Genomic DNA, 11,525 nt, shown 5'->3' with positions numbered 1-11,525 from the left:
TGGGCTTCCGTGATAGTCTGGGCTGTGCATAGTATCTTCCATAGTTTCTTATGGTCCTGGGCAGAGCAGTTGCCTTACCAGGCCATTATGCACCAGGACAGTTTGCTTTCAACGGTGTACCTGTAAAAATTGGTGAGGGTCCTTATGGGAATGCTGAATTTCCTAAGCCACCTGAAGAAGAAGGGGCATTCTTTTGCCCTCTTGACTGTCACAACTACATGGGAAGTCCAGGACAGATGGTCAGTTATTGTCATTCCTAGGAACTTGACACTCTCAACCCTCTCCCCCTCAGCTATGATCAACATGACACCTGCAAATTAAGTGGCACATGTGCTATAAGCAAATAGTCACATGTGAAAGGCAGGGCTTCTGCCAAAGTCAGTCAAGTGGTTAACATCATTCTAGTCACATTTGTGATGCTACCAAAGCAGAGGGATCTGTGTCCTTGCCGTCTGAGGATTGGGACACGTCTGTCCTGCGGACAACCACTTGCTGATTAGAGGTAGGCCAGTCATGTTGCTGTGGAGACACCAGTTGAGGGGTGGACTGATTTCTCTCTGCAATGAGACGAAGGGAGAGATTGAGTACAATGGAAATGAATGGAAGGGCAGGAGATGGCCCCAGTGAGTGAGTAGGAAGCACAGAGGGGCGAGTATCGGTTAATATTCGGGAGGATGAGGTGGGTGAGAGTTATTGAGTTGAGATCCTGCAGGCGATAGTGAGAGTTACAGTCCACATGCCTTGATGAGATTTGTGTGCAAAGACAGAGTTCGAGTGATGGCCCTGTAAGTGAGAGATAGGTGAGAAAAGATAGTGGTGCTTCCTCATGAGGAGTGCAAGAGGTCACTGACCTTCCTGTGGTGCTGGGCCTCACACATTACCCGAGACACAGGACTGAGCTGTGGGCAGATTGCCACACTCACCACCAGAGCAAATCAGTCAGCCAGAGAAAGGATTGCTCTATACTTCGCCACCCTATCCGCCAACACCTCCTGGTCTGTGTCAAGGATCAAGCCTTCAGCCTCTCTTTCCCATGGGCCATCTCCTGGCTAAGAATGGTCGGGTGTGACAGCGTGAGGCCCGTTTTTTGGTCCGTAGCATCTGACGTAGTGCGCGCCTTTAAATATGGTGCGGGGGGCATCACCACTGGAAGGTGCTGGGACGTACCGGGAGGTCCCAGTGGGAGTGATCGTTTCCACCTCTCTGAATGCACGATTCCCCAAAAAAGGCACCTAAAAGCCCAATCGTATAAATAATCAGGTTGTCAGCTCAAGATTGTGTGAGAAAAGTCACTTTCCCAGACAAGGTAGAATGGGTGCCATGAATTTCCCTCTAACTAAAAACAGGAGAATTCTGCCCAATGTTTGTATATCATCAAAACCTGCTCTTTCTCCCATTACTCAGGATGATGAAAAAAGAGACTTGGATTTATATGACATTTTTCACCATTTCTAGACTCTAAAACCAATTGTACATCTAGAATTATAATCACAGTTTGATGTGGGGAACAGGTCAGCAAACTCCACAAACAGTAATGCAATAATGATCAGATAATCTGTTTTTGGTGATACTGATTGAAGGACAAATATTGATAAGACACAGATTAACTCAGCTATGCATCATTCACATGCGACCTTGTACGTTCACCTCAACAAGTAGATGGGGCCTTTACTTAACACTTGGAGTCATAGAGATGTACAGCATGGAAACAGACCCTTCGGTCCAACCCATCCATGCCGACCAGATATCCCAACCCAATCTAGTCCCACCTGCCAGCACCTGGTTCATATCCCTCCAAACCCTTCCTATTCATATACCCATCCAAATGCCTCTTAAATGTTGCAATTGTACCAGCTTCCACCACATCCTCTGGCAGCACATTCCATACACGTACCTTCCTCTGCGTGAAAAAGTTGCCCCTTAGTTCTCTTTTATATCTTTCCCCTCTCACCCTAAACCTATGCCCTCCAGCTCTGGACTTCTCGACCCTAGGGAAAAGACTTTGTCTATTTACCCTATCCATGCCTCTCAAATATTGTAAACCTCGATAAAGTCACCCCTCAGCCTCCGACACTCCAGGGAAAACAGCCCCAGCCTGTTCAGCCTCTCCCTACAGTTCAAATCCTCCAACCTTGACAACATCCTTGTAGATCTTTTCTGAACCCTTTCAAGTTTCACAACATCTTTCCGATAGGAAGGAGACCAGAATTGCATGCAATATTCCAACAGTGGTCTAACCAATGTCCTGTACAGCAGCAACCTGACCTCCCAACTCCTGTACTCAATACTCTGACCAATAAAAGAAAACATACCAAATGCCTTCTTTACTATCCTAACCACCTGCGACTCCACTTTTAAGGAGCTATGAACCTGCACTCCAAGGTCTCTTTGTTCAGCAACACTCCCTAGGACCTTACCATTAAGTGTATAAGTCCTGCTAAGATTTGCTTTCCCAAAATGCAGCACCTCGCATTTATCTGAATTAAACGCCATCTACCACTTCTCTGCCCATTGGCCCATCTGGTCAAGATCCTGTTGTAATCTGAGTTAACGATCTTCACTGTCCACTACACCTCCAATTTTGGTGTCATCTGCAAACTTACTAACTGTAACTCTTATGCTCACATCCAAATCATTTATGTAAATGACAAAAAGTAGAGGACCCAGCACCAATCCTTGTGGCACTCCACTGGTCACAGACCTCCAGTCTGAAAAACAACCCTCCACCACCACCCTCTCTCTTCTACCTTTGAGCCAGTTCTGTATCCAAATGGCTAGTTCTCCCTGTATTCCATGAGATCTAACCTTGCTAATCAGTCTCCCATGGGGAACCTTGTCAAACGCCTTACTGAAGTCCATATAGATCACATCTACTGCTCTGCCCTCATCAATCCTCTTTGTTACTTCCTCAAAAAACTCAATCAAGTTTGTGAGACATAATTTCCCAAGCACAAAGCCATGTTGACTATCCCTAATCAGTCCTTGCCTTTCCAAATACATGTACATCTTGTCCCTCAGGATTCCCTCCAACAACCTGCCTCCCAGCAAGATCAGGCTTACTGGTCTATAGTCCCCTGGCTTGTCCTTACCACTTTTCTTAAACAGTGGCACCATGTCAGCCAACCTCCAGTCTTCCGGCACCTCACTTATGACTAGCGATGATACAAATATCTCAGCAAGAGGCCCAGCAATCACTTCTCTAGCTTGCCACAGAGTTCTAAGGTACACCTGATCAGGTCCTGGGGATTTATCCACCTTTAACCGTTTCAAGACTTCCAGCACTTCCTCCTCTGTAATATGGACATTTTGCAAGTTGTCATCAACTATTTCTCCAAAGTCTATATCTTCCATATCCTTTTCCACAGTAAATACGGATGCAAAATACTCATTTAGTATCTCCCCCATTTTATGCGGCTCCACTCATCCAAAAGCAGTCTTCCACCAGGCATTACTGTCTCAGAACTATACTAGGACTTGTGGTCATGTCCTAGAATGGAACTTAAATCCAGAACCTGTGATTCAAAGCATGCTACTGACTGCATCATGGCTGACACTCAGATGAAAGCTTCAAATTACTACATGTCTCCTCAGTTAGCCTCACAATTCACCTACTTTGCAACTGTGTGCTGAGACAGCAAACAATTCTCAATCATTGAATTTCTGCTCCAAGTGATGTGCACCAAACTGTGTTATTAATCTGAAGAAACATGTAATATCTTCAGTTGACACCTTTGTTCCCTGTTGTAACTTATCATTCTTTTTGCATGTAAATGCACTGGATTGAGAGAAACATTAGCCATAGCAACTGCGAGGGGGAAAAAACTCAAGTCTCAATCTTGAAACCAAAGTGATTGCATGAAATTAATATGATGCAATTGTGAATAGATGAAAAGTTAAAGAGCAGATGTTACTTAATTGAATAGTGGAGCAGACTTGAACTGCTAAAAAGCAGCTGCAATTTGGTAATCTTCAAGCTCCTTTGAGAGATCACTCTGAACAATATCTCATTGTGCAGTGGTTCCATGATTGACAGTAGATTAAACAAGACTCATTCTAGGCTGTCTCGTCATGTCTCTATGCCATCATGGATTTATGATTCAACAGAGCACAATGCATTAGGAAGACAGCAAGGTCATCAAAAACTAAAATGTCAGAAAGTTACAGACACCAATCTTCTGGGTCATTTAAATGCGGTGCTGGTCCTCTAGCCTGGGCACCAGTTTCTGTGGCTTCAGTCTCCTCAGATTACTTTTTAATTCCACTCAGTTCACTGAAATTATTTCAATGTCCACAGCCAATTCCCTCAATCTCTCATTCTTTTGACACTGCATTTTAATACAGTAGAATTGTGGTAGATTATTCCCTCATCTACACAAGAGGAAAATGGGTTTAAAGGACTGTCCTAGCACCACTTTGCTATGACTGCGGCAACTATGCACTTATAATCTGTGACTTTATCAAAGGTCTTTTCCCTAGGGTTATGGAGTTCAAAACTAGAGGGCAAACTTTAAGTTGAGAGGAGAAAGCGTAAAGAGAGACAACTTTTTTTCATACAGAGGGTGGGTTGAGTGTGGAATAATTGGCCAGAGGAAGTGGTAGATGTTGATACAGTTACAACATTCAAATATACTTGGACAGGTGCATGAATAGGAATGGTTTGGAGGGATATGTGCCAAATCAAGGCAGATGGAGCTAGTTTAGTTTGGGAAAGTTGGTTGGCTTAGAGGAGTTAGACCAAAGGGTCTGTTTCTATGCTGTGTGACTATGACTCCAGGAGAACACAATTATGTCACATTTGCTTGACCAGACCCTTGAGTTCATTATGTTACTTCCCCTTTATGTGTATAAGTGGCACCATAAAAAGGCAACTAGAGAGCAACATTAGCTTGTAGAGCCAATGAAAACCATGGACCTCTGACATTGTTGGGTCTCCAGACTTTTCCATTTGAATTCCCCCATCAATAATGGAATTCCTTTGATGTAAAACTGTCTTTAATGTTGTTGCTTATCCTTACTTAAGAGATAGGAAGTGGCAATGGTGTTCAAACATGTTAGCTTTTGATCTGAGCCCGAGGTCTTGAGTTCAAGTCCTACTCTTGGGCACATGATCAAGACTAACACTTTGTCTGGCATACCCTCAGTACTGCACCAACCAGAGATACTAAATAAAGGCTCTTTCAATGTGAAATGGCATCATGCAAAGAATGACAAGGCCAACATTTTTTTCCTCAACCTTCATTGCCACCAATTTAATCCATTGCTGTTTTGAGCTTGCTGTGCACATATTGACTTCCCAACTTCCCTCAATTACAACAGTTACTGCACTTAAAAAAAGTACTTCATCAGTTGCAGTGAGTTTGCAATGCCTTGAGATTGTGAAAGACACAGTTTAAATACAATTTTATTCTTTCTTTTCAATAGTATTTTCTGGAGTCTTTGACTGGCCATGATCTTGAACAGGTAACAAGTGACTAGTTATTACAAATGCAGGCAGGTGTTTGTTAAGCATAGCATAAGTATGGATTGTAATACCAGACTGAACAATTCAAGCAGAGATGAGGTCAACTTTAAGAACAGTTGAGTTTGGGTGTTAAAGTCGATGGATTAAAGGGATATTTGGATTACTGTCCTTTCTTATTTTAGTTTTATGAATGTGAAGTATCTGAAACCTTATTTGTTGAAAATGCAATCTTTTTCCATGGAACATAGTCTCTCCTATGACAGCAATTCATATATAATCACCTCAAGGTCATATTGTCATGGTAATCACTGAAGTATCTGACAAGCAAAGGAAAATATATATTCTTATCAGTATGAATGCTGCCATTCACTGGCAGGCAAGAAAGCCACCTTAATTTTTCAGGTCAGCTAAGTTTGAATATTGTTCAAAACAAACTTAGACACAATTCATCCTTCTCCTGGTGCCATTCTTGACTTTCAGAGTCATCAAACCATGGTTTGTATTACAGGGAGGGTGAGAAGGCAGGCCCTAAATCTATGTATAGGGGCTGAAGAAGGGCTTATGCTTATGCCCGAAATGTCAATTCTCCTGTTCCTTGGATCCTGCCTGACCTGCTGCACTTTTCCAGCAACACATTTTCAGCCCCTAAATCTACCTTTACCGAAACAGGAGTCATACTGTTGGTTTGATTTAACAATGTTGGCGTTATACTGATCCACACACCAGCCATTGAGCTCACAACCACCTGAACAACTTGTAACTTTTGTAACAAATGTGGAAAATAATGTTGAGCAATGACCTTTACAATCAGGATCATTTGAACTTCACCTTGTGTAAACCTACTGTTTTCCTTTCAGGTGGTTAAAAAAATCTGAAAATCAGCTTCCTTTCTGAGAACTAGTTTATCACACACTATCTATATAATATTAATTGACCTGCAATCAAAAAAAAGCCAGCATTCTTAGCTGCAAGCTGATCCCTGGGTGGGCTTACCATTCATATAAAGTTTACAGTTAATAAAACTTCAAACATTTTCCATGATTATAGTTTTCCCACCCTTATAAAACAGTGCAATTTAGTGAAAGCAACATCAAAGAAAATTCACTAATCTATAGCTATTGAAGATCTCATGACTGCACACAGTGTTTGTCTACGCATACCTTATTTCCTGTGTTACATCTAGTGTCAACGTTTTTTCTATTTCTCCATTTTTGAAATGAGAAAATAAAGCTCCTTGCCAACTGGCTCCTGTTACTAGGTAATTATAGACTCTAGATTTTATTCCTAGTGCACCCAAACCTGTCTTTCCAGTCTTTCTGGATTCACTCTGTTCCTAGTGCTCTTACATTATTCCATCTCATTCCTTTTCGATCCAAGGTTGTCCCCAGTGCTGAGAAGAGGTCCTACTGTTGCCAATGCCCCTGCTGTTATCAAACCTGTCACCTTCAATATGCAACATCATAGAAAATCAGTCAGCACATTATAAGCAATAACTGATTCGCATTCGTTCGTTGCATAATAACCTTTCTTGGTTTTAAAGGCTGAGGTTTTGGGGCACATTGTCAGACCAATTTGGCAGTCATTTTACTCACCCAAGCAGATGAAACATGCCACTTCCCTGTCCCATTTCATCAACTCCAGTGATTTGACCTCGGTATCAAATGCAGGTTCAAATCCAGGTTCTTTCAGTCTTTATTAGGAAACACAGGGTGATTGCTAAACTGACTGTAAAGTCTCTGATTAACAGTAACAGCTTATAGCAACTCACAAGAGAAAAATCATTGGTTTTCTTCACATTTCAGGTATTTTTACTGTTGTGAGGAAGACATGCAACCCACCCTTTCATAAGTCCAAAGGAGTCTCATTGCATTGTCAACACCCACAAACTGTTCAACCACCCAGGATCCATTCAGAAAGTTGTCAGGCTAATGACCTTGGGCATCCATGACTGGTCACAATTGCACAAATTAATCTGTTACATGCTGTTGGCAAAATTTCACTTTGTATACACCCCCAACGATAGAGGAAGTGGTGGAGGCTAGTACAATTGCAACATTTAAAAGGCATCTGGATGGGTATATGAATAAGAAGGGTTTGGAGGGATGTGGGCCAGGTGCTGGCAGGTGGGACTAGACTGGGTTGGAATATTTGGTCAGCATGAACGAGTTGGACCGCAGGGTCTGTTTCTATGCTGTACATCTCCATGGCTCTATGACTCCATGATAAACAGCTTTCCGCACTCCTTGTGCAAAGCAGTTATGTAACGCAAGGAGTTTCAGGAACTTGTTATTAAACAGTGTTCAAATTCCTCTCACAATCCTTTATTTTAAAACAGTCCTTTTCTTTTAAAATCAAACTGTCAAAGACGGAGAAAATGAAATAATACATTATTCTTTTTGCAACTGGTTAATCCTTTGTGATTTGATACTGTAAATGAGTCAATGGCATGCCCTCCTCTCCACCCTCAACCAGAACATTATACATAGTTACAGCTTCACAGTTGGCACCAGTAATATAGTAATGCTGCTGATGCCACTAATCCCATGTGAGGTATTGCTGGCCACCAACCTTTTTGCTCTTGTGCTTTTTGAGATTGCAGGTAGGCTGGCTACATTTTTTCTCGACATTTCCAAACTCCACCATAACCAAACAGTTGTGTCAAAATCCATATAAGCCTCCTCCTTTGTCTTATTTTTGTTTGGTTCTGAAGTTGAGAAACTATGGCAGTTTTTTTTTTCATTTCTTGACAATTCAAAAACAACGTAGTTAGTAAGGTGGAATGCTTACTTATTGATACCAGGAGTCTTTCATTACCAATGAATGGAAAATTAAATAAAAAGTAAAATAATACTTAATTGCACTGTAGTTATGCATTGTTTAACAACTTGTCAACTTCAAAGGTCGTCTCTCTCAGGATTGAGGATGGTTTGCCTCTCATTCACCTGGGTTATGAGATGGCTGATAAATCCATTGGTAATCTGCAGATTCTGTGAACTGTAGGATGGGTGATGTTTGAAGGGTTGGACACACCTTGAAGTTGTGCAGAAGTACAGGAACAGGTTCAGACTGAGGCAGGCTGAGGTGGCAGATGTATCAATGAACATACTGAAATGAAGGCCAACAAGTGCAACTATAATACTTTTAACCTGTGGCTGGACATGTTTAATGATCTGATTTCAGTTTCCTACCTCCAGACTCTGCCCACCGCAATATTCCACATCAAAAACTTTCCTTTAATCCTTTCATTTCCCCCCAGACCATCCTTGCCTGTATAGAGTTCCCAAAAGTTTCTGCATGTCTGAGACCCTGGAGTTAAACCTACCAAAAACAGGAATTGCTGGAGAAACTCAACAGGTCTGGCAGCATCTGTGGAGAGAGAAATAGAGTTAACATTTCCAGTCCAATGACGCTTCTGCAGTTAAATCTGATGATTGTTAAAATGTCACAGAAATGTACAATACATCAGTGGTCTGACGGATGCATGACAAAAATGGTCAATTGTCACTTCCTACCTATTCGCTCTCTACTGCCTATTTATTTGTTCTGTTCTATAGCGCAAAAATCAATATCATGGACTGAATCCCTGTTTAATATTTGCATTCACCTTTTTCGAAGCATACATACCTGTCACAACAATATTTCACCGTGTCGGGGTTCATCATGTCAAAAATCAACTCTAGATTGTTGCCTATGATGGGATAAAGTGGAGAAGGCAGCACTAACTGCGACCAAACCCGAACCCTGATCTTGCCCATGGAATGAAAAGTTGGTTTTGAAATCTCCGTCCATCAAATCCCATCCCACCCCACTCCGCTGGAATGTCAAAGTTGAAACCCGTTATAATTATTTTTCTCAACAAAGGTTAGGTTTCCTGCAGCCGAACTCAAAACTAATTTCTCGGATCTAGCTTAGTAAAAGTGGGTCCAGTATGGAATGCATCAGCCAGTATCTGGAGCAGCAGGGTGATCCTGCACAGTCCTGCGGGGCCTGGGTCGGGGTCAAATCAACAAACTAGGTCAGCATGGATGAGTTGGTCCAAAGAGTTTTGTTTCCGTGCTGTATGAGTCGTTGACTTCTCTCCACGGATACGTACTGACTCGCTGTGCATTTTGTCTCTCATTTCAGAATATATATTTTCTCGTATTGCTTTTTTTAAAAAAAAGATGGAACTAGAAATGGTTGGCTTTGCACTAGATAAAATGAGTTTCCAATTAGCGCTTTGCAAAAACGTGTCACAATAAGTAGCTATGAATGGCTCCATTTGGCCATATGGTAAATTAGAAAAGTTCATAACTGAGGATTTTCCGTAATCAGTTTATTGCAAATGGCCACCTCCCTTTAGGAACCATACTTTAAATGGCATGGCAGATATTGCAGCCAACCAGACAGGGGGGGGGGGGAAGATTAATGTAGGAGCAAATTACTGCAGATACGGGAATCTGTACTGAAAACAAAAATACTGGCGATCACAGCGGGTCAGGCAGCATCCACGGAGAGAGAGCAAGCTAACATTTCCCGTCTCGAAACGTTAGCTCGTTTCCCTCCATGGATGCTGCCTGAGCCGCTGTGATCGCCAACATTTTTTGCTTTCAGAAGAGAAAAACACGGCTGGCAAAAGAAGGTTAAAGGTCCTTTTTGATATGTACATCGTGATAACTATTGCATTTTGAGAATAATCAGCCACATTCGCTTTGTACAATTAAATACAATGATGTAAATTAATCCATAGTCTAGGAATCTGCCTGGGATTTATCGTCTCAGGTGAAGAAGGAATACTATTCCTACCAGTCCCTGTGTGGGGCGTACATTATTGCAAGCCCATGCAGTTATGTAGAACAGTTACTACGCATTGGCCACAGTCCACCCCAGATTGGACTCGTGGGAACGAAGGCACTAAGAACGTTCGGCAACTCCTACCCTCCGAGATTGTGAAGAATGTTGTGTTATAATGATGTATGAAGTCATGGACTGTATTGTGGACAGGAAAAGCAAATGGCAAGGAATTCTCTGTTAGTGAGAACCAGATTAAAGCGTTTTTGTTCCAAAGAAGGGATACTGGGCTCGAAACGTCAACTCTGCTGAGTTTCTCCAGCAATTTCTGTTCTTGTTTATCAATTCTTGGGTTCTGCATGGGACACCTCATGCTGACTTCGGGCTGCAACACACCGATGGTTTCATTGCTTTCCTTGAATAAGACGGTGAATATCCTGCGAACAACGTGGTTGTAAAGTACGGTAGCCCTCATTTGCACCCGTCCCCACCCCGGTCTCCTTGCACTCGGGACATCTCTTGTCACAGGCGCTAATCGGTCGACCCAATCTTTCTAAAGGTGAATGCAATAGCATTCGTAAACTGAACCAGTCTCACCTGTCCACTCTTTCAGGAATACGTCCCGAGTCAGTAACGCCCAGTCTCACACACACACACACGAGTATTTCAGTGAGCTCCCCAACCTCCGGCGGAAGAAACTCAGCCTGGTCCCAGTTGGAAATTAGTCTGTATTGTACCTCTTCATATGTTGGATTGCCCGGAGCACAGACAAGAATGAACCATCTGTCAGCGCTGCTTATTTATATCCAAGCCACCTCTGGGCATCCTGGTGGACTAGCTGTATTACAGCTATGCATAAGACAAAGTGCTTGGCTTTATGGACAGTCGCGAAAAACGTGTTTTTTAAAAAAGCAAAAAGCCTTTCCTAAAATAAACCTCATTTCCTTACTTTTCAAACTCTGGTCAGCATAGCATTGTACTTTTGTCTGTGTGTGTGTGTGTGTGTGCGCGCGCGTGTATGTAGGTGTGGGGGTAAGAAACAATCAATACGAAATGCTGCAGGAAATGTGATAGGGAACTCAGTCTGTCGTGCCTAACCTTGACATTTCGAGTGGGGCGAGAAATATCATCACGAGCGAGTTGACAAACAAGACATCCGAATAACATCGAGACAGACATGTATAGAGAGAGAGAAAGAAAGAGAGAGAAATACCCCCATACTTAGTTTGGTGCAAAACCAGTCTTGGGAAATACCTGCTAATGAGATGCAGTGGGGAGGGGGAAGGAGAGAGAG

At 42.4% G+C, this 11,525-nt stretch overlaps 1 long non-coding RNA gene across 3 annotated transcripts in view; it reads right to left on the bottom strand.

Annotated features, from left to right (window-relative positions):
• Positions 1–563: 563 nt before the first annotated feature.
• LOC122558513 overlaps positions 564–11,525 on the bottom strand; it is an 11,832-nt gene continuing 870 nt past the window's right edge. Inside the window, exons 1-5 of one of the 3 annotated variants that reach the window (XR_006314172.1) lie at positions 10,829–11,079; positions 8,784–8,827; positions 8,313–8,491; positions 8,030–8,203; positions 564–1,232 (exon numbers count right to left, since the gene is read on the bottom strand). This is a non-coding gene — a long non-coding RNA (uncharacterized LOC122558513). Of the gene's footprint in view, positions 1,233–8,029; positions 8,204–8,312; positions 8,492–8,783; positions 8,828–10,828; positions 11,080–11,525 lie in introns of those variants that run through there. The other 2 variants (XR_006314171.1, XR_006314170.1) reach the window with 2 other exon arrangements.

The sequence above is a fragment of the Chiloscyllium plagiosum genome, chromosome 17 (genome assembly GCF_004010195.1).
Source record: "Chiloscyllium plagiosum isolate BGI_BamShark_2017 chromosome 17, ASM401019v2, whole genome shotgun sequence".
NCBI lineage: Eukaryota > Metazoa > Chordata > Chondrichthyes > Orectolobiformes > Hemiscylliidae > Chiloscyllium > Chiloscyllium plagiosum.
This window is presented reverse-complemented; position numbering and strand designations above follow the sequence as displayed.